At 50.3% G+C, this 27,914-nt stretch overlaps 8 non-coding genes across 8 annotated transcripts; all 8 read right to left on the bottom strand.

Annotated features, from left to right (window-relative positions):
• Nucleotides 1-2,681: 2,681 nt before the first annotated feature.
• Nucleotides 2,682-2,872, bottom strand: LOC142694326 (U2 spliceosomal RNA). The gene has a single exon (XR_012862577.1). It is a non-coding gene; the product is annotated as a U2 spliceosomal RNA (small nuclear RNA).
• A 1,296-nt stretch (nt 2,873-4,168) lies between these two features.
• On the bottom strand, nt 4,169-4,359 carry LOC142693811 (U2 spliceosomal RNA). The gene has a single exon (XR_012862113.1). It is a non-coding gene; the product is annotated as a U2 spliceosomal RNA (small nuclear RNA).
• Nucleotides 4,360-5,639: 1,280 nt separating this feature from the next.
• On the bottom strand, nt 5,640-5,830 carry LOC142694325 (U2 spliceosomal RNA). Its single transcript, XR_012862576.1, has one exon. It is a non-coding gene; the product is annotated as a U2 spliceosomal RNA (small nuclear RNA).
• Nucleotides 5,831-7,106: 1,276 nt separating this feature from the next.
• On the bottom strand, nt 7,107-7,297 carry LOC142694323 (U2 spliceosomal RNA). Its single transcript, XR_012862574.1, has one exon. It is a non-coding gene; the product is annotated as a U2 spliceosomal RNA (small nuclear RNA).
• Nucleotides 7,298-22,391: 15,094 nt separating this feature from the next.
• Nucleotides 22,392-22,582, bottom strand: LOC142694322 (U2 spliceosomal RNA). The gene has a single exon (XR_012862573.1). It is a non-coding gene; the product is annotated as a U2 spliceosomal RNA (small nuclear RNA).
• Nucleotides 22,583-23,866: 1,284 nt separating this feature from the next.
• LOC142694379 (U2 spliceosomal RNA) lies at nt 23,867-24,057 on the bottom strand. Its single transcript, XR_012862624.1, has one exon. It is a non-coding gene; the product is annotated as a U2 spliceosomal RNA (small nuclear RNA).
• Nucleotides 24,058-25,345: 1,288 nt separating this feature from the next.
• LOC142694321 (U2 spliceosomal RNA) lies at nt 25,346-25,536 on the bottom strand. The gene has a single exon (XR_012862572.1). It is a non-coding gene; the product is annotated as a U2 spliceosomal RNA (small nuclear RNA).
• Nucleotides 25,537-26,816: 1,280 nt separating this feature from the next.
• LOC142694320 (U2 spliceosomal RNA) lies at nt 26,817-27,007 on the bottom strand. Its single transcript, XR_012862571.1, has one exon. It is a non-coding gene; the product is annotated as a U2 spliceosomal RNA (small nuclear RNA).
• Between the last annotated feature and the right edge of the window lie 907 nt (nt 27,008-27,914).

Here is a 27,914-nt window from a genome sequence, read left to right as displayed (position 1 = left end):
CAGAAAATGGCGGGGATCGTAGAACTCCTGCCGCCGCGCAACAACTAGACTCCTCCCCCTCTCCTTACGCAGCTACGCTCTGGAGAAGGAGGACGAGGCGGAGTCGGACGAGGAGGACGACGAGGAGGCGGAGTCGGACGAGGAGGCGGAGTTGGAGGCGGGCCAGCAGGTAAGTAAACTGTGCGCTGCTGTCCCTGTGTGGCTGTCCTTCCCCATAGATCGGACTTGTGATGAGAGGGGGGCCCGCAGCTCACATTGCAGGGGCCTGTTTTTTTCTACCAAAGGCAAGTCGCGGCAGTTGCCGGACCCCCCTTTCAATTAAGTTTGGCCGTGCCCCCTACACTAGTACCCCTAATACCCCCCTGATGGCGGCCCTGTGTAGCGCGAATCACGCGCGTCACCCGGAAGTGCTTCCGTGTGCCGTGCACGATTTGCACGCACCCAATGACTTCAATGGGTGTGTGCTGCGCGAAACACGGGCAAGTATATGACATGTCGTGAGTTTTACACAGCGCACACACGCTGCGTGAAATTCACTGACAGTCTGAACGGCCCCATTCACTAACATAAGTCCATGCGACGTAATAAGTATCACGGACGTATAACACGTTCGTGTGAATAAGGCCTTATATTGTCATTTGTAGTGAATTTTCAGTGCACAATCCGCACCAAAAATAGGAGGCAAGTAAGTGGCTTATTCAGATGTCCATGTTCGGTCTGTGATATACGGAGCGTGTATCGGCCATATTTCCCGGACCGACCACAGTTCAGGGAGCCGGGTTTCTAGCATCACAGTTATCTATGATCATAGTCCCTCCCTTCCCGTGGGAATACTGTCCCCGGTCCCGTACTGAAAGCATCATTACCGTATGGGACAGTATTCCCGCAGAGAGGCAGGGACTCCCAGCAACACTGATAACTATGATGCTAGGAGTCCGGCTCCATCACGCTCCGTATGTCACGGACCGAATGCGGCCGTCTGAATAAGGCCTTAGTCTAGTTACACAGTGCGGTGAAATCCCATTTTTTGCCACAATTTTTGCAAAAAAACGTGACTTGACCGCACTGTGAGAATATAGCCTAACAGCACTTTTCATGTTTTGTATCTTTTTTTTATGCAATTTTCGTAATTGCGGCACAAATCACGCGGTTTTGCCACGATTTTTATATAATCGCGGCGAAACTGCGCCATTTTTGCCGCGATTACGAAAATCGCGGCAAAAAAGCGCTAGGAAAACGAAAAAATACCAAAAAACTTTTTAACCAACTTTATACAATCTACAAATGGGGTCAGGGGGATGGGAATCAGAATGGATAGGGGAACATACTCACCAGCCTGCAGGTCCGGTCGGCAGTGTAGAGGAGCTGGGGGGCGGGATCTCCACACGCAGCTTCAGCACATGCTGCATCTTCCCCTCCAGTGAAGCTACAACAGGTATGCAGGGGCTGCCGCGAGTGTTGCTAGGGGAGTGTCGCTAGGGGGGTGACGCTAGGGGGGTGCCGCGGGCGTTGCGAGGGGGGCCCGTGAGCGTTGCGAGGGGGGGGGCCGTGAGCGTTGCGAGGGGGGGGCAACAGTCCGAGGGGGGGGGGTGCGACGGCAGCCCGGCGGGCCCCTTTTACTTCATTCATGTGGCCGGGCCCCTGACGGGAGTACCAGTAATACCCCCCTGATGGCGGCCCTGCCCACAGCCACCCCTTGTTCCTTCACACCTTGTATCAGCTGTAATCCAGTCCAGTCCAGTGCTGCCTGCTGAGCAGCACTGACCAACACTGCCTGGGCCCAGGCTTTTATCTCTGAGGCCCCATTATGATGTCAGAAAGCTGGCTCTGGAATCCTGAGGGCTCCACTATGACACGTGCAAAGTTCCGTCTGAACTTTATATAAGACGGTGAGGCTCAGTCAGTCACTCAGTGTTGCCTGAGAGGGCAACACTGCAACAGCCGGCCGCCAGGCTGTCTTTTTTTTGCACAGCTAGTTGCCTCCAGGAGGCCACAAGAGGGAGACAAGGGACTGCAAAATGGAAAATAGGCATCCACCAACTTTACAGACAACTTCTCCTTGCTCCTACAACCTCCATCCTTGCACAGTTTGTTATTCTTCTAGGTAACATAGTAACAAATCCAAATTGCTGCTCTCTTTGTAGGCAAGCAAGGCTTTGTTGCAACTGCAATTCTTACTTCTTCTTGAAATGTAGGGACGACAGTACATTCCATCACATCCATCTAGTGTACACAGGTAGGTCCATTGTGGCGGGCAGGCGAGCGGGCGGGCTGCTTTATTGGCTGTTTGCTGTTCCCCTACTCCACTCCACTATTTGACTGTTGTGCTGCATCAATCAATCAATCAATCAATCAATCAATCAATCAATCAATCAATCAATCAGTGGCTGGCTCAGGTGCAGCTCTTTAACTTACCTAAAAGGGAGGGCGGAGAGAAGACAAGGAAGGTGAATGAGGTGTTCCAATGTGAAATGCCGGAAACACAGAAACACAGACGACACACAACAAGAGGTGGCAATCTATTCATTAATTGCATTTAATCAATGAGCTCATTATCACTCATGCATTGTCCAACAGGTGTTGAAATAATGGGATTAAAAGGGGAGATCCCTTCAGAAAGACAGAAACAATAGCAAAGACAAAAAACACTTTTGGAATCTGCTTTTAGTCAACACATAAGGAAAGGGTGCACCGGTCCTGGAAATACTGCAATACCAGGTCAATGCGTGGAGTGGACAGAGCAAGCTCTATTTCCATCTCCCTGTTCTAAAAATCCATTTAATATATGGTCCCCAGATAGGGGACGTATCAGATATTAAACTGATAAGAACAGATACTACACTTGATCTTAGCCAAAAGGCCGAGAAGCGATAACCCGAACGGGCCGCGCGTTGCCCGAGCCTGCCCGATACTGCTGTTCAGCCCTTGCAGCGATTCAGCCTACTTCTAGGCAATTCCATGGGGCCCTGCAGGCTCACACACTCACAGCTACACGGGAGGTGAATAAAGGCCGGAGAGGAAGCCAGACAGGATTTGCTTCTTTTGCTTGCACCACAATGCAGTGCTGAAAGAGGAGGAATCTACATAAAAACGCCTTCCTGGCAACGCCCAAATGCCCTGCTGCCATGCAGATAAACACTGGCAGCGGCAGCAAGTGCATGCCCACAGCCACCCCTTGTTCCTTCACACCTTGTATCAGCTGTAATCCAGTCCAGTCCAGTGCTGCCTGCTGAGCAGCACTGACCAACACTGCCTGGGCCCAGGCTTTTATCTCTGAGGCCCCATTATGATGTCAGAAAGCTGGCTCTGGAATCCTGAGGGCTCCACTATGACACGTGCAAAGTTCCGTCTGAACTTTATATAAGACGGTGAGGCTCAGTCAGTCACTCAGTGTTGCCTGAGAGGGCAACACTGCAACAGCCGGCCGCCAGGCTGTCTTTTTTTTGCACAGCTAGTTGCCTCCAGGAGGCCACAAGAGGGAGACAAGGGACTGCAAAATGGAAAATAGGCATCCACCAACTTTACAGACAACTTCTCCTTGCTCCTACAACCTCCATCCTTGCACAGTTTGTTATTCTTCTAGGTAACATAGTAACAAATCCAAATTGCTGCTCTCTTTGTAGGCAAGCAAGGCTTTGTTGCAACTGCAATTCTTACTTCTTCTTGAAATGTAGGGACGACAGTACATTCCATCACATCCATCTAGTGTACACAGGTAGGTCCATTGTGGCGGGCAGGCGAGCGGGCGGGCTGCTTTATTGGCTGTTTGCTGTTCCCCTACTCCACTCCACTATTTGACTGTTGTGCTGCATCAATCAATCAATCAATCAATCAATCAATCAATCAATCAATCAATCAATCAATCAATCAGTGGCTGGCTCAGGTGCAGCTCTTTAACTTACCTAAAAGGGAGGGCGGAGAGAAGACAAGGAAGGTGAATGAGGTGTTCCAATGTGAAATGCCGGAAACACAGAAACACAGACGACACACAACAAGAGGTGGCAATCTATTCATTAATTGCATTTAATCAATGAGCTCATTATCACTCATGCATTGTCCAACAGGTGTTGAAATAATGGGATTAAAAGGGGAGATCCCTTCAGAAAGACAGAAACAATAGCAAAGACAAAAAACACTTTTGGAATCTGCTTTTAGTCAACACATAAGGAAAGGGTGCACCGGTCCTGGAAATACTGCAATACCAGGTCAATGCGTGGAGTGGACAGAGCAAGCTCTATTTCCATCTCCCTGTTCTAAAAATCCATTTAATATATGGTCCCCAGATAGGGGACGTATCAGATATTAAACTGATAAGAACAGGTACTACACTTGATCTTAGCCAAAAGGCCGAGAAGCGATAACCCGAACGGGCCGCGCGTTGCCCGAGCCTGCCCGATACTGCTGTTCAGCCCTTGCAGCGATTCAGCCTACTTCTAGGCAATTCCATGGGGCCCTGCAGGCTCACACACTCACAGCTACACGGGAGGTGAATAAAGGCCGGAGAGGAAGCCAGACAGGATTTGCTTCTTTTGCTTGCACCACAATGCAGTGCTGAAAGAGGAGGAATCTACATAAAAACGCCTTCCTGGCAACGCCCAAATGCCCTGCTGCCATGCAGATAAACACTGGCAGCGGCAGCAAGTGCATGCCCACAGCCACCCCTTGTTCCTTCACACCTTGTATCAGCTGTAATCCAGTCCAGTCCAGTGCTGCCTGCTGAGCAGCACTGACCAACACTGCCTGGGCCCAGGCTTTTATCTCTGAGGCCCCATTATGATGTCAGAAAGCTGGCTCTGGAATCCTGAGGGCTCCACTATGACACGTGCAAAGTTCCGTCTGAACTTTATATAAGACGGTGAGGCTCAGTCAGTCACTCAGTGTTGCCTGAGAGGGCAACACTGCAACAGCCGGCCGCCAGGCTGTCTTTTTTTTGCACAGCTAGTTGCCTCCAGGAGGCCACAAGAGGGAGACAAGGGACTGCAAAATGGAAAATAGGCATCCACCAACTTTACAGACAACTTCTCCTTGCTCCTACAACCTCCATCCTTGCACAGTTTGTTATTCTTCTAGGTAACATAGTAACAAATCCAAATTGCTGCTCTCTTTGTAGGCAAGCAAGGCTTTGTTGCAACTGCAATTCTTACTTCTTCTTGAAATGTAGGGACGACAGTACATTCCATCACATCCATCTAGTGTACACAGGTAGGTCCATTGTGGCGGGCAGGCGAGCGGGCGGGCTGCTTTATTGGCTGTTTGCTGTTCCCCTACTCCACTCCACTATTTGACTGTTGTGCTGCATCAATCAATCAATCAATCAATCAATCAATCAATCAATCAATCAGTGGCTGGCTCAGGTGCAGCTCTTTAACTTACCTAAAAGGGAGGGCGGAGAGAAGACAAGGAAGGTGAATGAGGTGTTCCAATGTGAAATGCCGGAAACACAGAAACACAGACGACACACAACAAGAGGTGGCAATCTATTCATTAATTGCATTTAATCAATGAGCTCATTATCACTCATGCATTGTCCAACAGGTGTTGAAATAATGGGATTAAAAGGGGAGATCCCTTCAGAAAGACAGAAACAATAGCAAAGACAAAAAACACTTTTGGAATCTGCTTTTAGTCAACACATAAGGAAAGGGTGCACCGGTCCTGGAAATACTGCAATACCAGGTCAATGCGTGGAGTGGACAGAGCAAGCTCTATTTCCATCTCCCTGTTCTAAAAATCCATTTAATATATGGTCCCCAGATAGGGGACGTATCAGATATTAAACTGATAAGAACAGATACTACACTTGATCTTAGCCAAAAGGCCGAGAAGCGATAACCCGAACGGGCCGCGCGTTGCCCGAGCCTGCCCGATACTGCTGTTCAGCCCTTGCAGCGATTCAGCCTACTTCTAGGCAATTCCATGGGGCCCTGCAGGCTCACACACTCACAGCTACACGGGAGGTGAATAAAGGCCGGAGAGGAAGCCAGACAGGACTTGCTTCTTTTGCTTGCACCACAATGCAGTGCTGAAAGAGGAGGAATCTACATAAAAACGCCTTCCTGGCAACGCCCAAATGCCCTGCTGCCATGCAGATAAACACTGGCAGCGGCAGCAAGTGCATGCCCACAGCCACCCCTTGTTCCTTCACACCTTGTATCAGCTGTAATCCAGTCCAGTCCAGTGCTGCCTGCTGAGCAGCACTGACCAACACTGCCTGGGCCCAGGCTTTTATCTCTGAGGCCCCATTATGATGTCAGAAAGCTGGCTCTGGAATCCTGAGGGCTCCACTATGACACGTGCAAAGTTCCGTCTGAACTTTATATAAGACGGTGAGGCTCAGTCAGTCACTCAGTGTTGCCTGAGAGGGCAACACTGCAACAGCCGGCCGCCAGGCTGTCTTTTTTTTGCACAGCTAGTTGCCTCCAGGAGGCCACAAGAGGGAGACAAGGGACTGCAAAATGGAAAATAGGCATCCACCAACTTTACAGACAACTTCTCCTTGCTCCTACAACCTCCATCCTTGCACAGTTTGTTATTCTTCTAGGTAACATAGTAACAAATCCAAATTGCTGCTATCTTTGTAGGCAAGCAAGGCTTTGTTGCAACTGCAATTCTTACTTCTTCTTGAAATGTAGGGACGACAGTACATTCCATCACATCCATCTAGTGTACACAGGTAGGTCCATTGTGGCGGGCAGGCGAGCGGGCGGGCTGCTTTATTGGCTGTTTGCTGTTCCCCTACTCCACTCCACTATTTGACTGTTGTGCTGCATCAATCAATCAATCAATCAATCAATCAATCAATCAATCAGTGGCTGGCTCAGGTGCAGCTCTTTAACTTACCTAAAAGGGAGGGCGGAGAGAAGACAAGGAAGGTGAATGAGGTGTTCCAATGTGAAATGCCGGAAACACAGAAACACAGACGACACACAACAAGAGGTGGCAATCTATTCATTAATTGCATTTAATCAATGAGCTCATTATCACTCATGCATTGTCCAACAGGTGTTGAAATAATGGGATTAAAAGGGGAGATCCCTTCAGAAAGACAGAAACAATAGCAAAGACAAAAAACACTTTTGGAATCTGCTTTTAGTCAACACATAAGGAAAGGGTGCACCGGTCCTGGAAATACTGCAATACCAGGTCAATGCGTGGAGTGGACAGAGCAAGCTCTATTTCCATCTCCCTGTTCTAAAAATCCATTTAATATATGGTCCCCAGATAGGGGACGTATCAGATATTAAACTGATAAGAACAGATACTACACTTGATCTTAGCCAAAAGGCCGAGAAGCGATAACCCGAACGGGCCGCGCGTTGCCCGAGCCTGCCCGATACTGCTGTTCAGCCCTTGCAGCGATTCAGCCTACTTCTAGGCAATTCCATGGGGCCCTGCAGGCTCACACACTCACAGCTACACGGGAGGTGAATAAAGGCCGGAGAGGAAGCCAGACAGGATTTGCTTCTTTTGCTTGCACCACAATGCAGTGCTGAAAGAGGAGGAATCTACATAAAAACGCCTTCCTGGCAACGCCCAAATGCCCTGCTGCCATGCAGATAAACACTGGCAGCGGCAGCAAGTGCATGCCCACAGCCACCCCTTGTTCCTTCACACCTTGTATCAGCTGTAATCCAGTCCAGTCCAGTGCTGCCTGCTGAGCAGCACTGACCAACACTGCCTGGGCCCAGGCTTTTATCTCTGAGGCCCCATTATGATGTCAGAAAGCTGGCTCTGGAATCCTGAGGGCTCCACTATGACACGTGCAAAGTTCCGTCTGAACTTTATATAAGACGGTGAGGCTCAGTCAGTCACTCAGTGTTGCCTGAGAGGGCAACACTGCAACAGCCGGCCGCCAGGCTGTCTTTTTTTTGCACAGCTAGTTGCCTCCAGGAGGCCACAAGAGGGAGACAAGGGACTGCAAAATGGAAAATAGGCATCCACCAACTTTACAGACAACTTCTCCTTGCTCCTACAACCTCCATCCTTGCACAGTTTGTTATTCTTCTAGGTAACATAGTAACAAATCCAAATTGCTGCTCTCTTTGTAGGCAAGCAAGGCTTTGTTGCAACTGCAATTCTTACTTCTTCTTGAAATGTAGGGACGACAGTACATTCCATCACATCCATCTGTGGTGGCCCGTGGGTGGCGGGGAATGCAGGAACCCAAAATGGTGGATACTGGGCTCTCTGTCTTGTGTCACGGTGGTATTTTGCCTTGCAGGCCTTCCCACCTCCCAGGGACACACACACAGTGATGAGGGGGTTGCACAAGATGATGATGATGACTGTTGTTTCCCCCGGGGCACTCCCTTGGTGGCTGACTCCTGTCTGGTGTTATTTGGGGTGCCCTTGGTGTAGAGTGCAAATAGAAGACAGGAGACGGTGGTGGCAGTTAATCAGGAGAGCTTGCAGCACACTTTTACTTTTCAAGATGGAGCTTGTACAATACAAATATGTCATCCAAATTCAGCTCAATCAGTGTAGCCCAATGCTAAATGCAGGAGTGCTATTATCTCTCTACTCACAGTCTCTCTTTCTGGACTCTTCTGGCTCCTTGAGCTGTTATTCCAATAAATCTCTTTAGGCCTGTCTTTCTCTGTAATCCGAAAATGGCTGAACTCAGGAGCACCTTCACTGTGCTTCCTGCTGCATCCACTCCTAGCTCACCACTGCCCTGACTCACTCTAACCACTCCCTAATTAACTCCTCCCAGCTTCTGTTACATTATAGAAAAACCACTCCGCATAGGCTGAAACACAATGTCATAACATTTCTGAACCTGTAGATGGCAGCATAACACAACACATGAAGACAAACATAGTTTTCATAGTAGTGCTCCTGTGGGACACTACATACACCCCCTCTTTACATAAAGCCGTCCTCGGCGTCCGACTCTCCAGGCGGCAGGTTAACCTAAAACAAAGGTTAATCACAATTGCAATAATAAACTAAGAGTCCATACAGTCTCTGAGGAATATGAGGATATAATGCTGAACAGGGAAAATGTCCAAGAGTCCTTGTCATATGAACTGGGGAAAATGAAGGGCTTGTTACCCAATTGGGATGCAAACAATACAATGTCTCTGGTGAAGGATAATCCAAAAATGAAGTCTCAGATTCAACAGTTCAATCTTGATATCGAGCTGGCATCTTACCTCGGGTAGCTCTATCAGATCTCCTCAGGGGCTCCTCTATAGCAATTTCAGGGTCCCTGGATTCCTCTGGACCAGGCCGGAACTCGGATGACGAGGTCACTTGGTCTTCGCCGGGATCAAGAACAGTTCTTGGAACAAAAATAGACAGCCAAGGTTGGAACAGCCAATCAAGAGGGGACATACTAGTTGTTGGCGGTAGCGGTTCAGCTGCAGGAGATTTCTCAGTTGTCTGTGGTTCTGCTGGTACCTCTTCCTTTAGGCAGAGCTTGAGACGATTACGGTGGACGACTTGGGAATCTCGGCCTTCGCGCACAATCTCATAGACATCAGTCCCAGGGTGCGGGATGGACTTAATTGTGTATGGTTCTTTCTGCCACTTGCTGTCCAACTTACTTGAACGATGGTTGTTCTTCAGCCACACACGGTCTCCAATTTGGAAGGGTTCTGCTTCGGCCTTTTGATCAAAACCTGCTTGTTGCCTTTGACGAGCATCTTCCATCCGTCTTTCCACAATCTCGTTGGCTTCAGCCAGGCGACGCTGGTGATCACTCACCCACTCTGTGTTTGGCAGGGGGTTGATAGTATCTGGAACTTCGACATCCATGGCCAAGTCCGAAGGCAATTTGCCCTGACGGCCAAACAGGAGATAGTAAGGAGTGTACCCTGTGGAGCAGTGCACAGTGTTGTTATACAGGTACACCAATTCTGGCAGGAGAGTCGGCCAATCAGCCCTCTTCTGGGACGGAACAGTTCTTAACATCCCAATAAGAGTCTGGTTCATCTTTTCACATAAGCCATTACCTTGTGGATGATAAGCGGTAGTTCTCAGCTTCTGACAGCCATAGAGGGAACACAACTCGTGGAACAGTTGAGACTCAAATGCGGAACCACGATCAGTCAGGATCTTGTCCGGACAGCCATAGGGGAGTACGAAATTCTTCCAAAAGATGGCAGCGGTGGTCTTGGCAGTCAGGTCTTTCACTGGCATAGCTACCACGAACTTCGTATAGTGGTCAATTATAGTTATAGCATAAGTATACCCAGTGCGGCTTGGTTCAAACTTGACATGGTCAATGGCTACCAGTTCCAGCGGTCTATGACTGATGATGGGGTGAAGTGGGGCTCTCTGGTCATGACGCTCTCCTCGGCTCTGAGCACAGGTGGGACATTCTCGGCACCACTTCTCTATGTCGTCTCTCATGCCAATCCAGTAAAATCGTCGGCGTATGGTATCTTCCGTTTTATGAACCCCAAAGTGTCCCGATCTGTCATGGTAGGCTTCCAAGATGGATTTGGAATCTCGCCGGGGTACCACAATTTGATGTAGACGCTCACCCGTTACTGGATCCAGGGCAGTCCTCTGTAGTAGACCTCTGGACATGAAAAGTCGATTCCTCAGTCTCCATAGACAAATTAATTCCTGATCAGCTTGACCTCTACGTATTCGGTCCGGAGTCCTCTTCTGAAGAAGGGAAGTCTGCAATTCCTGTAGGTTTCTACTCTCCCGTTGGAATCTAGCCCACTGTCTGGAATCTTGGGAGCAGTCAGGAACATTTGGTTGCGGATGTTCGTTTCGCTTCCTCTGAGCGATCACCGAATTCTGGGTTGCAAACTGGGCATAGAATGTAGGCATCTCTACCTCTTCCCATTCATCATTACATCGGACCAGTTCTTCACCCACAGGCAAACGGGATAAGGCATCGGCATTCACGTTGGACGCACCAGTCCGGTACTTGATCACAAACTGATAATTCGCCAGTCTGGATGCCCATCGCTGTTCAAGAGCTCCCAGTCGCGCTGTATCCAAGTGGGCCAGCGGATTATTATCCGTGAAGACGATGAAGGGTGTTGCAGCCAGGTAATCTTTAAATTTTTCGGTCACTGCCCACACAAGGGCCAGGAATTCCAGCTTAAAGGAACTATAATTCTGGTCGTTCCGTTCAGCGCCTCGAAGACCTCTGCTGGCATAAGCGATGACTCTCTCTTTCTGGTCCTGTACCTGCGACAGGACGGCCCCCAATCCCTTCTGGCTGGCATCAGTATACAGCCTAAAGGGTTGGTTGTAGTCAGGATATCCCAGGATAGGTGGTTCGGTTAACAGCTGCTTCAGCTTCTGGAAAGCGGCTTCATGGGCTTCAGCCCACTCAATCGGGATCCTTCTCTTCATAGCTTCCTTGGAGTGACCTCTTAACAATCCCTGGAGGGGTTCTGCAATCTGGGCAAAGTGTGGGATGAACCGTCTATAATACCCTGCAAATCCCAAGAAACTTCTCACCTCCTTGACTGTGGTAGGGGCTGGCCAGCTCTTTACTGCTGCTACTTTGCCTGGATCAGGAACCACTCCTTCTGCACTCACGACATGGCCTAAGTAATGGACTTCCGGCTTCAGGAGATGACACTTGGAGGGTTTCACTTTCAGGCCATATTTGATGAGGGTTTTGAGGACTTCTGCCAGGTGCTGTAGGTGTTCCTCATAAGTCTTTGAGTAGATGATTACGTCGTCCAGGTACAAGAGGACGGTCTCGAAGTTTTGGTGACCCAGGCAGCGTTCCATCAGCCTCTGGAAGGTTCCCGGGGCATTGCATAGCCCAAAGGGCATACAATTAAACTCGAACAACCCCATGGGAGTAGTGAAAGCAGTCTTTTCCCTATCTTCGGGAGCCATAGGTACCTGCCAATACCCGCTGGTCAAATCCAGAGTTGAGAAGTAGGCAGCAGACCCCAAAGCAGTCAGGGATTCTTCAATGCGTGGCAGGGGATACGCATCCTTGTGAGTGATATTATTGATTTTGCGGTAGTCCACGCAGAATCTAATGTTGCCATCCTTCTTTTTCACCAGGACTAGGGGTGCAGCCCATGGGCTGTAGCTCTCCCGAATCACATCTGCGTCCTTCATCTCCCGAATCATTTTCTTCACTGGCTGGTACATGGCTGGTGGAAGGGGACGGTACCTTTCTTTGATGGGTGGATGGACGCCTGTAGGGATGGTGTGCTCAATGATAGTAGCCTTCCCAAAATCCATAGGATGTTTACTGAAGGCTTGTTGATTGTCTTTGGCCACCATCAGGGCTCCTTCGATCTCCTCTTCGGTAGTATTAGCATCGCCAACATGGATCTCGGTCCACCAGGGTTTTGTTGTCATCTCAGAGGTAACTTGATTCTGGGTAGCTTGCTGGAACACTGTAGTCTCAGGGCTCCAGACATCTTGGAAGAAGACCTGTGAGAGCTTAGCAACTGGACGGTATTTACTCAGTACCACAGCCGTATCACCAATGTTCAGGAGGCGAATAGGTACCCTCCCATTAGAAACAGTCACTAGACTTCTGGCTGCTAGCACGGTCGGATGATCTTCCAGAAGAAGAGGTTCCACAAGGGCCTGGTAATCTTGACCTTGCAAACCTGGACGAGCTCGACACCACAGAATGGTTTCCGTCTCTGGTTCCAGAGTCACTGGTTGTGAGTCCATGATGCGGGCACGGCAGATCTCACCCTTTTCATTCGTGAACCTCTGTTGGGCATTCAAGAGACGGATAGCATGCTGAATTGCATTTTGATTGGAGACAGGGACTGTAGAAAGTGCTCGGTGTAGGGCATCTAGCATCTCTTCATAGCAATTCCTAAGAACATTCATGCCCAGCACCACTGGTGGAAAGTCATCATCCCAGACGTTCACTACAATTACGCCTTGCTGGGGCAGTTCAGTTTCTCCCATCTGGATCGTGGGTTCCCAGTAGCCCCGATGGGGTATCGATTGTCCATTACTGGCTACAATGTTAAGCCACGTGTCTGGGGGTTGTATCAGCTGGTCGAGGTCCCAGTACTTCTCAAACCAACTTCTCTGCAGAGTGGTGACTTGAGAGCCAGTGTCCAGTAAGGCCGACAGTGGGATCCCATTTAGGTGGATCGTAATCACTGGACACTGCCCAATGTACCGGGGAATCCATTCTGGTGTTGTGGGACCTATTGGTTTTCCTCCCGAGGGGCGGTCCTCTGCCTCGGGGGATTGTCGTTTAACTGACGACATTCTCTTTCAATATGGCCAGCTCTTTGACACCTACGACAAATGGGTCTTCCGGTGGTATCAAATCTGTCAGAAGAGCGTCTACCCCAATTCCGGTAACTTCCCCCTTCTGATCGGTTACTGAACCTGTTACTGGAGTAGCGGCGGCTTTCTTTCTGGCGTTGCTCCATATCTTCCATTTTCTGGCACATTTTACTGAGGCTCTTGGTGAGGACAGCAATTTGGTCCCTCAGTTCACCAACTGGATCTTGAGCTTGCATGTGAGCACACTGAGCTAGTGCAACTTGACTTCCCGCTGCTGTAGGATGATCTACTTGCGACTCCGTAGGAGTCTCTATGGAATAGGGGAAAACTTTGGCTTGAACCGCTGCGGCTTCAGTCCCCAGGATTCTAATTGCGAACTCTTTAAAGTCCAAGAAGATACAGCTTGGGTTCTGGGAGGCCAACATTCTGAGCTGACTTTTAAGAGCTTCAGATGCAGCTCCTTCAACAAACTGCTCCCTTAAGGCCTTGTCAGCCTCTGCAGCCTCTAAGGGTTCTACTTGCATAATTGCCCGCTGGGCCTCCTGCAGGGATAAAGCAAAGTCTCTCAATGACTCACCGGGCTGCTGCTTCTTTCCAAAGAATCTCATCTTGAGCTCTGCCACAGTCCTTACTTCAAATGTGGCACGCAATCGGTCCAGTATCTGTTCCACTGTTTTTTTCTCTGTTCTGGGCCAGGATTTCACTTCTCTTAATGCTACGCCCTCTAGTTGTCCTATCAATATCTCAACCCTCTGGTCTGTTGAGACAGGATACAAACGGAACATGGACAGCATCTTCTCTTTGAATTCCCTCAGGGAATGAACTTCGCCTTTGTAGCGAGGAAGCCATGGTGCTCCAAAGTAATAGGGCATAGTGAGTGGCATCACTTGCGCTGTTGGAGGTGACCCACTGGGGCTTGGAGAGCCGTTATCTCCGTCGTCAGACATTTTCTGCAATAAGTCCTACAGTAACCCCTAGCAACGGGTGTTCCATTTCAGGCTATGCACTAAGCCTCTTCTCCGGATATCTTTTCCGGTGTCTCTACACTGTTAACTGCCACTTTTTACTTTAAATCTCATTTACTGGCCTATTCAGGCACTCACCAGCTTTCTCTTAGCTGCTCCGCTGTTTTCGCGGGTTCTGTTGCGCAGCTCCTTGCCACTTCCAATATGGCGGCGACTTGGCGGGAAACTTTTATTCCGGCTGTAGCGAAATGTCTGTAACTCTGCTCCGGCTGCGATAATCTGGCTCCGGCTGTGGCGCATCAGCGCTGACTTAGTTCATAAGGCACAGAGGCCATAGATATCCTGTTCGTGACGCCAAAATTATATGTGGTGGCCCGTGGGTGGCGGGGAATGCAGGAACCCAAAATGGTGGATACTGGGCTCTCTGTCTTGTGTCACGGTGGTATTTTGCCTTGCAGGCCTTCCCACCTCCCAGGGACACACACACAGTGATGAGGGGGTTGCACAAGATGATGATGATGACTGTTGTTTCCCCCGGGGCACTCCCTTGGTGGCTGACTCCTGTCTGGTGTTATTTGGGGTGCCCTTGGTGTAGAGTGCAAATAGAAGACAGGAGACGGTGGTGGCAGTTAATCAGGAGAGCTTGCAGCACACTTTTACTTTTCAAGATGGAGCTTGTACAATACAAATATGTCATCCAAATTCAGCTCAATCAGTGTAGCCCAATGCTAAATGCAGGAGTGCTATTATCTCTCTACTCACAGTCTCTCTTTCTGGACTCTTCTGGCTCCTTGAGCTGTTATTCCAATAAATCTCTTTAGGCCTGTCTTTCTCTGTAATCCGAAAATGGCTGAACTCAGGAGCACCTTCACTGTGCTTCCTGCTGCATCCACTCCTAGCTCACCACTGCCCTGACTCACTCTAACCACTCCCTAATTAACTCCTCCCAGCTTCTGTTACATTATAGAAAAACCACTCCGCATAGGCTGAAACACAATGTCATAACATTTCTGAACCTGTAGATGGCAGCATAACACAACACATGAAGACAAACATAGTTTTCATAGTAGTGCTCCTGTGGGACACTACACATCTAGTGTACACAGGTAGGTCCATTGTGGCGGGCAGGCGAGCGGGCGGGCTGCTTTATTGGCTGTTTGCTGTTCCCCTACTCCACTCCACTATTTGACTGTTGTGCTGCATCAATCAATCAATCAATCAATCAATCAATCAATCAATCAATCAATCAATCAATCAATCAGTGGCTGGCTCAGGTGCAGCTCTTTAACTTACCTAAAAGGGAGGGCGGAGAGAAGACAAGGAAGGTGAATGAGGTGTTCCAATGTGAAATGCCGGAAACACAGAAACACAGACGACACACAACAAGAGGTGGCAATCTATTCATTAATTGCATTTAATCAATGAGCTCATTATCACTCAAGAAGAGGCTGGACGCAGCCTGCAGGGCTTAAGGGGAAGCCTCCATGACCTCACTGGTAGGGAAAGGGTTAATAGGTAAGGGAGAGTTGGAGGGAGAGTTAGGAGGAGGTGGAGGAGGGACAAGGAGGAGTCAGGGGGCCGTTGCTGAGCTTCCCGCTGTTTGCGGCATTGAGCCGGAAGCAGCGGGAGGAGTAACACAGGGAGAGACAAGCTCCCCGTTGCCCGCGCTTATAACAATGTCGGAGGCCGTATTATTAGAGCGGCTGCGTGCCGCTGATGTGCACCACGGTCCCGGATGGCTTGAGGAGACCGTGGCTGCATTAACTAGGATCCCGGACGCCGTTTCGCCACGCCAGGCCCGGCGTTCGGGGTCTGTTGCAGGGGACAGGCTCCCCTCCCCCGGCCCCCTTACTAGCATTACTATGGCGGCGGGGGGGGAGTCGGCAACAACCGCTCCTGCTCGGAGCAGGCTGAGAGCGTTGCCGGGGGTGACGGCGACTCAGGCCGGGTCGACCCGTCCCTCCCGGCGGTCCCGACCTCCAGAGCGCCTCAGTCCTGAGGCAGTCCCGCGGACACGGCGTCGCAGAGGGAGCCCGATCTCGGACGCTGCAGGCCAGGCAGCTGGGAGGACCGCCCCTTCCCAGGCCCTGCGTCCTGGCAGGAATCCCAAGCCGCGACGGGGTCCGGCGGTAAGCAGGGAGTCGCAGGCCGGGCTCCCTGTCACCCCTCCCCCATCGGATGGAAGATTCGGAGGACAAGGTACGGCCGCCCCGCCTGGTGATGTTCCGGCCAGGGGGCAGGCTTCTTCAGGATCAGCGAGACGGACGTCTAGATCTGCAGCGACGTCGAGGCAACAGGTCCGGTCGGAAGTCTGGGTCCCGGCGGTCGGGCGGCAGGTTGCCGGCCCATCGGTCAGCGCGTCCTCATCCCCGTTCCGAAGATGTCGTTTGGATGGACAGTCGTCGGCGAGAGAAGAGCTGGAGGAAGGTGAACTGGACGTGTATCGTCGAGGTCAGGATGGTCCGGCTGACGGGAACACAGCGCCTGTGCAGCCCGGTGAGTGTATAACTCCATCATTGTCATATTCAGCGATTTTTATGTCGGGTATCGGCGGGGGGGCTGCTAGCGTCGCATCGGTGGCCGGTAGTGGCGCGGGCGGGCGCGATGGCGCGGGTTTGGCAGACTTAGTGGGTTGCTTGAGAGAGCTGGTCGGGCGCCTAGATAGGGCGGTGGCGCCGGTAGTCACGGAAGTGTCCCCGGCGGTAGTTTGGGAGGGTCCCAGGGAAGGGGGATTGTTACAAGCGCGGCCCGTAACGGCGGTTAGAGAGGCGGTCGCGGTGTCGGTACAGACCGAGGCGCAAAAAGATGGCGATCGGGTGCGTATGGATGATCGTGCTCGTGGGGAGGTGTATGTGTGTTTCGAAGGTCCGTTGGGGGCGCATTTAAAGCAGGAGGTGCGTGAGCGGATCTGGAAGGACGAATATGTAGAGATTTTTTCTCTCTTGCCGCTCGCTAAATTTAATTTGGATAAGAGCAAGCGGGACGAGAGTAAAAAGGACGAGGAGGAACGGCGGCGGTATAGGCTTATCCCGCAGACGTTCGTTAATTGGTCGCAGGCGTTCGCCATATTAGCCAGTGTGATAGGGGAAAAGGCGCCGAAAAATTGTTCGGCGTTGTTTTGTTATTTTGATGCTATTGGGGAGGCTCATAGGGCGTATGGGGGCCAGGCGTGGCTGCGATACGACGAGCAATTCCGTCAGCGAAAAGCGGTTCGGCCGGCGATTCGGTGGGACCAGAAGGATATTGCTCTCTGGTTACGGGTTACGGCTCCGGTTAGGCAGTCCTTCCCCGGAGCGCCGGCCAAGGAGGCCAGTCTAGTCAGGTTGGACAAGGCGGCGGGGGAAAGGCAGGGTTTTGCTGGCAATTTAATGAAGGCCAGTGCAAGTTCGGGGCCACGTGCAAGTTCAAGCACGTGTGTTCGGAGTGTAATGGTGCATCACACGGGGCGGCGAAATGTATGCGGAAAAGGAGGTCAGGGAACCAGTCCTCCGCGGCTGGTCAAGGGGGTGTCACCGGTGAGGGGGGAAAAGATGGCCCCTTATCTAAATGAGTATCCGGACAGGGCGGCGGCTAAGTTGCTTTACGAGGGTTTTCGTGTTGGTTTCGTTATTCCCCGCCTCCTTATGAGGTTCCGGTTACGCGGAGGAATTTAAAATCGGCTTACTCGCATGCCAAGGTCGTGTCGGACAAATTGTTAAAAGAAGTTTCGTTGGGTCGCATGTCAGGGCCTTTTGTTGAGTCGCCAGTAAAAGATTTAGTTGTGTCCCCGTTGGGTATTGTTCCTAAGCGTGAGCCCGTAAAATTTCGTTTAATTCAACACTTATCGTATCCCAAGGGTTCGTCGGTAAACGACGGGATAGATCACGAGTTGTGCTCCGTAGCCTATACCTCATTCGATGAGGCGGTGGGGTTGGTGCGGGCTGCGGGCCCGGGCGCGCTGCTAGCAAAAACCGAAATCGAGGCGGCGTTCAGGTTGTTGCCAGTTCATCCAGAAAGCCAACGGCTGTTGGGGCTGTCTTTGGAATGGGGCCTTTTATGTGGATCGGTGCCTTCCGATGGGGCGTTCCCTTTCTTGTGCGTACTTCGAGGCGTTTAGTAGCTTCGTGGAGTGGGTAGCGAGGGGAGTATCCGGGGTCGACTCGTTGATCCATTACTTAGATGATTTCTTGTGCGTTGGCCCGGGGGGTTCGCCGGTTTGCGGTAATTTGCTTTATGCACTACAGAAGGTTGCGAGGGATTTTGGGATCCCTTTGGCGCCAGAAAAAACGGAGGGCCCAGTAGCGACGATTTGTTTTTTGGGAATTGAAATAGATTCGGTGGCAATGGAGTGTCGTCTCCCTGCGGATAAGCTGGGTGCTTTGAGGCTGGAGGTACGGCGGGCTTGTAGACTGAAGAAAATGACGCTGCGGGAGCTTCAGTCGCTGCTGGGGAAGTTGAATTTCGCCTGCCGGATTAGGCCAATGGGGAGGGTGTTTGGTAGACGGTTGGCAGCGGCAACGGCGGGAGTGCGAGTGATTTGAATAATTTTACGGATGCGGCTGGGGCGGGCGGTTTTGGAGCTTACGGGGGAGGTCCGTGGTGCGCAGGTCAATTGCCGGCTAGTTGGGTGTCCAGCGGACTCACGCGGAATCTGGCCCTGCTCGAGCTGTTCCCCATCGTGGTGGCGGCAACCATTTGGGGGGACAGGGTCAGGGATAAGAAGGTTCGTTTTGTTTTTTACTGCGACAACATGGGGGTGGTGCTGGCCATTAATAACATCACGGCGTCCTCTCCTCCTGTAGTTCAATTGTTGCGACATTTAGTGTTGGTATGTTTGTCGTTGAACGCGTGGGTGGTGGCGGTGCATGTGCCGGGGGTACGGAATTGCATCGCTGATGCTCTTTCTCGCTCGCAGTGGGACCGGTTTCGGCAATTGGCACTGGGAGCGGAACGTCTCGGTTTGGCTTGTCCGGAACATCTTTGGGATCTGGTCTCGGTCCCGTAGAACAACTGATACAAAGGTCTTTGGCGCGCACGACGTGGAGTGCTTATTCTGCTTGTTGGAGGCAGTGGGAGGAGTGGGTAAGAGAGTTGGGTGACGTCAATACGGATAGAGACAGGTTGGTGGCACTTTTGTACTGGTTAGGGGACGCCTGGGAGGCGGGGTTTTCAGTGGCAAAGGTGAACCGGTTCATATCTGCGGTGGCGTTTGGTTTCAAGTTACGAGGCTTTCAAGATGTATCTAAGGAATTTTTGGTGCTACAGGCTTTGAAGGGGTTGGGCCGAGGTAGAGGGGAGGCGGATAGTAGAAGGCCTGTGTCGTTTGCTTTGCTTAGCCAAGTAGGGAAGGGTAAGCTGATAGTTTTGTTCGCCCTCCCGGGGTCGGTTATGTGCCCAGTAGAGTGCATGCGGGGTTTTTTAAGCCGCAAGCGGGGTCTCCAGATTTGCCTTTGTTACGCCATGTGGACGGGTCGTTTTGTCCAGGTTTCAGTTTGGAGATGTATTTAAGGAATGTCTGACGGCGGTTGGTGTCGCGGCGGGCTCATATTCATCTCATTCCTTCAGGATTGGCGCAGCAACTGCAGCGGGGCGCTGGGGGTTGGATGATGAAGGGGTGCGGCGCATTGGTCGTTGGGAGTCCAACTGAGTTAAGTCCTATGTCCGCTCCATTTGTTATGAGGTTGTGGTTAACGCTTAAAAAATGTTTTGTATGGCAGTGTCTAATTGTTTTCCATTTCAGATTCGCCTCCGTGTTTGGTGTGGTTGCTGGGTCATTCGTACGTGCACTGGGTCATTCGTACGTGCCCGGACGGTCGCCAGTTGCGCATTCCGCGACAGGATGCGGTTGTGCATTGGCTGGGATTTAGAGGTATGTCATGGAGCAGGGGGTTGGCAGATTTCCAGACATAGGCCCGGCTTGATAGGGTTCCGGAGGTCTTAGTGTTGCACGTGGGTGGGGATGACTTGGGAGTCTGCCCCTTGCGTGAGTTGGTGCGGGATATCAAACACGATATGTTGGGTTTGTGGGTTTCTTATCCCAAGTTGGTGATAGTGTGGTCGGACATAGTCCCGAGGAAACATTGGCGGTTGGCTAGGTCAGTGAAAGAGTCAATAAGGCTCGCATTAAAAGTTAATCGGGCGGTGTCCCGTTTCGTAGCAAAAATCGGGGGCATTTGTGTGCGGCACAGGGATTTGGAGTCAGGAGTGGGGAACTTCTGGAGGGGTGATGGGGTTCATCTGACCGAGGTTGGCATTGATCTTTGGAGCTTGGCGATAGCAGAAGGAATAGAAAGGGCGGTGGTGGTGTGGCGGAACTCACAGGCTTAAGGTGGTCAAGGCCTGTTTCGCTGTGGCGGGGGGAGTCCTTGAGGCCAGTCAGTACAAAATGGTGGGGGGGTCGCATCGGGGGTATGCGTCCCCCAAAAAAGGTACATGGTTGAAGACTTCATCGGGTGTTATCCCTTTGAAGTGGTCTTCTGGTAGAAGGTATATCACTTGAAGGCTTCATCGGGTGTTATCCCTTTGAAGTGGACTTCTAGTGGTCGGTATATCACTTGAGGGCTTCATCGGGTGTTATCCCCTTGAAGTGGACTTCTAGTGGTCGGTATATCACTTGAGGGCTTCATCGGGTGTTATCCCCTTGAAGTGGACTTCTAGTGGTTGGAGCCATCTGCAGAGGTGAACGGTGCTTCCGAGCTGGTTTACGGCTGGAGGTAATTGGTGGTTTGCAGATGGCTAATTCGGTGTGTTCTTAAAAAGGAACATCTGAAGGGGCTTCAAGGACTTCCTCTGCTCGGGTTAATGTTAACGTTAAATTGTTATGTACGATTCTGACCCATGTTGGGTCAAGTGAATTATTAGGAGGAATTCTCTGGTGGATTCCTAAATAGTTATCCGAATGTTTCGGATTTAAATTGTTTTGATAAAACTGTGAAATTAATAAACGGCTGCTGTGGCCATTTCACATCCAACCTCGGTGTCACGTGTCTTTCCTAAAGGTGGGGGTGGAGGGATAAGATGGGTAAGGGAAGGTTCATTAACACACGACTCTACTTAGGAAGGTCAAGAAGAGGCTGGACGCAGCCTGCAGGGCTTAAGGGGAAGCCTCCATGACCTCACTGGTAGGGAAAGGGTTAATAGGTAAGGGAGAGTTGGAGGGAGAGTTAGGAGGAGGTGGAGGAGGGACAAGGAGGAGTCAGGGGGCCGTTGCTGAGCTTCCCGCTGTTTGCGGCATTGAGCCGGAAGCAGCGGGAGGAGTAACACAGGGAGAGACAAGCTCCCACCCTCCCGCCCTTTGTTTGTTACCCCTGTGGGGCTTTATGTACGTCCGTTTATGAGTGTTGTCTTTGTTTTGTGTGCTTATTTAACATGTTTTTCCTTTTTTCCCGGAGTAGGTTCTGTTGTCATGGCAGCTGGCGGGGGGAGTCCTTGAGGCCAGTCAGTACAAAATGGTGGGGGGGTCGCATCGGGGGTATGCGTCCCCCAAAAAAGGTACATGGTTGAAGACTTCATCGGGTGTTATCCCTTTGAAGTGGTCTTCTGGTAGAAGGTATATCACTTGAAGGCTTCATCGGGTGTTATCCCTTTGAAGTGGACTTCTAGTGGTCGGTATATCACTTGAGGGCTTCATCGGGTGTTATCCCCTTGAAGTGGACTTCTAGTGGTCGGTATATCACTTGAGGGCTTCATCGGGTGTTATCCCCTTGAAGTGGACTTCTAGTGGTTGGAGCCATCTGCAGAGGTGAACGGTGCTTCCGAGCTGGTTTACGGCTGGAGGTAATTGGTGGTTTGCAGATGGCTAATTCGGTGTGTTCTTAAAAAGGAACATCTGAAGGGGCTTCAAGGACTTCCTCTGCTCGGGTTAATGTTAACGTTAAATTGTTATGTACGATTCTGACCCATGTTGGGTCAAGTGAATTATTAGGAGGAATTCTCTGGTGGATTCCTAAATAGTTATCCGAATGTTTCGGATTTAAATTGTTTTGATAAAACTGTGAAATTAATAAACGGCTGCTGTGGCCATTTCACATCCAACCTCGGTGTCACGTGTCTTTCCTAAAGGTGGGGGTGGAGGGATAAGATGGGTAAGGGAAGGTTCATTAACACACGACTCTACTTAGGAAGGTCATGCATTGTCCAACAGGTGTTGAAATAATGGGATTAAAAGGGGAGATCCCTTCAGAAAGACAGAAACAATAGCAAAGACAAAAAACACTTTTGGAATCTGCTTTTAGTCAACACATAAGGAAAGGGTGCACCGGTCCTGGAAATACTGCAATACCAGGTCAATGCGTGGAGTGGACAGAGCAAGCTCTATTTCCATCTCCCTGTTCTAAAAATCCATTTAATATATGGTCCCCAGATAGGGGACGTATCAGATATTAAACTGATAAGAACAGATACTACACTTGATCTTAGCCAAAAGGCCGAGAAGCGATAACCCGAACGGGCCGCGCGTTGCCCGAGCCTGCCCGATACTGCTGTTCAGCCCTTGCAGCGATTCAGCCTACTTCTAGGCAATTCCATGGGGCCCTGCAGGCTCACACACTCACAGCTACACGGGAGGTGAATAAAGGCCGGAGAGGAAGCCAGACAGGATTTGCTTCTTTTGCTTGCACCACAATGCAGTGCTGAAAGAGGAGGAATCTACATAAAAACGCCTTCCTGGCAACGCCCAAATGCCCTGCTGCCATGCAGATAAACACTGGCAGCGGCAGCAAGTGCATGCCCACAGCCACCCCTTGTTCCTTCACACCTTGTATCAGCTGTAATCCAGTCCAGTCCAGTGCTGCCTGCTGAGCAGCACTGACCAACACTGCCTGGGCCCAGGCTTTTATCTCTGAGGCCCCATTATGATGTCAGAAAGCTGGCTCTGGAATCCTGAGGGCTCCACTATGACACGTGCAAAGTTCCGTCTGAACTTTATATAAGACGGTGAGGCTCAGTCAGTCACTCAGTGTTGCCTGAGAGGGCAACACTGCAACAGCCGGCCGCCAGGCTGTCTTTTTTTTGCACAGCTAGTTGCCTCCAGGAGGCCACAAGAGGGAGACAAGGGACTGCAAAATGGAAAATAGGCATCCACCAACTTTACAGACAACTTCTCCTTGCTCCTACAACCTCCATCCTTGCACAGTTTGTTATTCTTCTAGGTAACATAGTAACAAATCCAAATTGCTGCTCTCTTTGTAGGCAAGCAAGGCTTTGTTGCAACTGCAATTCTTACTTCTTCTTGAAATGTAGGGACGACAGTACATTCCATCACATCCATCTAGTGTACACAGGTAGGTCCATTGTGGCGGGCAGGCGAGCGGGCGGGCTGCTTTATTGGCTGTTTGCTGTTCCCCTACTCCACTCCACTATTTGACTGTTGTGCTGCATCAATCAATCAATCAATCAATCAATCAATCAATCAATCAATCAATCAGTGGCTGGCTCAGGTGCAGCTCTTTAACTTACCTAAAAGGGAGGGCGGAGAGAAGACAAGGAAGGTGAATGAGGTGTTCCAATGTGAAATGCCGGAAACACAGAAACACAGACGACACACAACAAGAGGTGGCAATCTATTCATTAATTGCATTTAATCAATGAGCTCATTATCACTCATGCATTGTCCAACAGGTGTTGAAATAATGGAATTAAAAGGGGAGATCCCTTCAGAAAGACAGAAACAATAGCAAAGACAAAAAACACTTTTGGAATCTGCTTTTAGTCAACACATAAGGAAAGGGTGCACCGGTCCTGGAAATACTGCAATACCAGGTCAATGCGTGGAGTGGACAGAGCAAGCTCTTTTTCCATCTCCCTGTTCTAAAAATCCATTTAATATATGGTCCCCAGATAGGGGACGTATCAGATATTAAACTGATAAGAACAGATACTACACTTGATCTTAGCCAAAAGGCCGAGAAGCGATAACCCGAACGGGCCGCGCGTTGCCAGAGCCTGCCCGATACTGCTGTTCAGCCCTTGCAGCGATTCAGCCTACTTCTAGGCAATTCCATGGGGCCCTGCAGGCTCACACACTCACAGCTACACGGGAGGTGAATAAAGGCCGGAGAGGAAGCCAGACAGGATTTGCTTCTTTTGCTTGCACCACAATGCAGTGCTGAAAGAGGAGGAATCTACATAAAAACGCCTTCCTGGCAACGCCCAAATGCCCTGCTGCCATGCAGATAAACACTGGCAGCGGCAGCAAGTGCATGCCCACAGCCACCCCTTGTTCCTTCACACCTTGTATCAGCTGTAATCCAGTCCAGTCCAGTGCTGCCTGCTGAGCAGCACTGACCAACACTGCCTGGGCCCAGGCTTTTATCTCTGAGGCCCCATTATGATGTCAGAAAGCTGGCTCTGGAATCCTGAGGGCTCCACTATGACACGTGCAAAGTTCCGTCTGAACTTTATATAAGACGGTGAGGCTCAGTCAGTCACTCAGTGTTGCCTGAGAGGGCAACACTGCAACAGCCGGCCGCCAGGCTGTCTTTTTTTTGCACAGCTAGTTGCCTCCAGGAGGCCACAAGAGGGAGACAAGGGACTGCAAAATGGAAAATAGGCATCCACCAACTTTACAGACAACTTCTCCTTGCTCCTACAACCTCCATCCTTGCACAGTTTGTTATTCTTCTAGGTAACATAGTAACAAATCCAAATTGCTGCTCTCTTTGTAGGCAAGCAAGGCTTTGTTGCAACTGCAATTCTTACTTCTTCTTGAAATGTAGGGACGACAGTACATTCCATCACATCCATCTAGTGTACACAGGTAGGTCCATTGTGGCGGGCAGGCGAGCGGGCGGGCTGCTTTATTGGCTGTTTGCTGTTCCCCTACTCCACTCCACTATTTGACTGTTGTGCTGCATCAATCAATCAATCAATCAATCAATCAATCAATCAATCAATCAATCAATCAGTGGCTGGCTCAGGTGCAGCTCTTTAACTTACCTAAAAGGGAGGGCGGAGAGAAGACAAGGAAGGTGAATGAGGTGTTCCAATGTGAAATGCCGGAAACACAGAAACACAGACGACACACAACAAGAGGTGGCAATCTATTCATTAATTGCATTTAATCAATGAGCTCATTATCACTCATGCATTGTCCAACAGGTGTTGAAATAATGGGATTAAAAGGGGAGATCCCTTCAGAAAGACAGAAACAATAGCAAAGACAAAAAACACTTTTGGAATCTGCTTTTAGTCAACACATAAGGAAAGGGTGCACCGGTCCTGGAAATACTGCAATACCAGGTCAATGCGTGGAGTGGACAGAGCAAGCTCTATTTCCATCTCCCTGTTCTAAAAATCCATTTAATATATGGTCCCCAGATAGGGGACGTATCAGATATTAAACTGATAAGAACAGATACTACACTTGATCTTAGCCAAAAGGCCGAGAAGCGATAACCCGAACGGGCCGCGCGTTGCCCGAGCCTGCCCGATACTGCTGTTCAGCCCTTGCAGCGATTCAGCCTACTTCTAGGCAATTCCATGGGGCCCTGCAGGCTCACACACTCACAGCTACACGGGAGGTGAATAAAGGCCGGAGAGGAAGCCAGACAGGATTTGCTTCTTTTGCTTGCACCACAATGCAGTGCTGAAAGAGGAGGAATCTACATAAAAACGCCTTCCTGGCAACGCCCAAATGCCCTGCTGCCATGCAGATAAACACTGGCAGCGGCAGCAAGTGCATGCCCACAGCCACCCCTTGTTCCTTCACACCTTGTATCAGCTGTAATCCAGTCCAGTCCAGTGCTGCCTGCTGAGCAGCACTGACCAACACTGCCTGGGCCCAGGCTTTTATCTCTGAGGCCCCATTATGATGTCAGAAAGCTGGCTCTGGAATCCTGAGGGCTCCACTATGACACGTGCAAAGTTCCGTCTGAACTTTATATAAGACGGTGAGGCTCAGTCAGTCACTCAGTGTTGCCTGAGAGGGCAACACTGCAACAGCCGGCCGCCAGGCTGTCTTTTTTTTGCACAGCTAGTTGCCTCCAGGAGGCCACAAGAGGGAGACAAGGGACTGCAAAATGGAAAATAGGCATCCACCAACTTTACAGACAACTTCTCCTTGCTCCTACAACCTCCATCCTTGCACAGTTTGTTATTCTTCTAGGTAACATAGTAACAAATCCAAATTGCTGCTCTCTTTGTAGGCAAGCAAGGCTTTGTTGCAACTGCAATTCTTACTTCTTCTTGAAATGTAGGGACGACAGTACATTCCATCACATCCATCTAGTGTACACAGGTAGGTCCATTGTGGCGGGCAGGCGAGCGGGCGGGCTGCTTTATTGGCTGTTTGCTGTTCCCCTACTCCACTCCACTATTTGACTGTTGTGCTGCATCAATCAATCAATCAATCAATCAATCAATCAATCAATCAATCAGTGGCTGGCTCAGGTGCAGCTCTTTAACTTACCTAAAAGGGAGGGCGGAGAGAAGACAAGGAAGGTGAATGAGGTGTTCCAATGTGAAATGCCGGAAACACAGAAACACAGACGACACACAACAAGAGGTGGCAATCTATTCATTAATTGCATTTAATCAATGAGCTCATTATCACTCATGCATTGTCCAACAGGTGTTGAAATAATGGGATTAAAAGGGGAGATCCCTTCAGAAAGACAGAAACAATAGCAAAGACAAAAAACACTTTTGGAATCTGCTTTTAGTCAACACATAAGGAAAGGGTGCACCGGTCCTGGAAATACTGCAATACCAGGTCAATGCGTGGAGTGGACAGAGCAAGCTCTATTTCCATCTCCCTGTTCTAAAAATCCATTTAATATATGGTCCCCAGATAGGGGACGTATCAGATATTAAACTGATAAGAACAGATACTACACTTGATCTTAGCCAAAAGGCCGAGAAGCGATAACCCGAACGGGCCGCGCGTTGCCCGAGCCTGCCCGATACTGCTGTTCAGCCCTTGCAGCGATTCAGCCTACTTCTAGGCAATTCCATGGGGCCCTGCAGGCTCACACACTCACAGCTACACGGGAGGTGAATAAAGGCCGGAGAGGAAGCCAGACAGGATTTGCTTCTTTTGCTTGCACCACAATGCAGTGCTGAAAGAGGAGGAATCTACATAAAAACGCCTTCCTGGCAACGCCCAAATGCCCTGCTGCCATGCAGATAAACACTGGCAGCGGCAGCAAGTGCATGCCCACAGCCACCCCTTGTTCCTTCACACCTTGTATCAGCTGTAATCCAGTCCAGTCCAGTGCTGCCTGCTGAGCAGCACTGACCAACACTGCCTGGGCCCAGGCTTTTATCTCTGAGGCCCCATTATGATGTCAGAAAGCTGGCTCTGGAATCCTGAGGGCTCCACTATGACACGTGCAAAGTTCCGTCTGAACTTTATATAAGACGGTGAGGCTCAGTCAGTCACTCAGTGTTGCCTGAGAGGGCAACACTGCAACAGCCGGCCGCCAGGCTGTCTTTTTTTTGCACAGCTAGTTGCCTCCAGGAGGCCACAAGAGGGAGACAAGGGACTGCAAAATGGAAAATAGGCATCCACCAACTTTACAGACAACTTCTCCTTGCTCCTACAACCTCCATCCTTGCACAGTTTGTTATTCTTCTAGGTAACATAGTAACAAATCCAAATTGCTGCTCTCTTTGTAGGCAAGCAAGGCTTTGTTGCAACTGCAATTCTTACTTCTTCTTGAAATGTAGGGACGACAGTACATTCCATCACATCCATCTAGTGTACACAGGTAGGTCCATTGTGGCGGGCAGGCGAGCGGGCGGGCTGCTTTATTGGCTGTTTGCTGTTCCCCT

This window comes from Rhinoderma darwinii (assembly GCF_050947455.1).
Source record: "Rhinoderma darwinii isolate aRhiDar2 chromosome 5 unlocalized genomic scaffold, aRhiDar2.hap1 SUPER_5_unloc_45, whole genome shotgun sequence".
NCBI lineage: Eukaryota > Metazoa > Chordata > Amphibia > Anura > Rhinodermatidae > Rhinoderma > Rhinoderma darwinii.
This window is presented reverse-complemented; position numbering and strand designations above follow the sequence as displayed.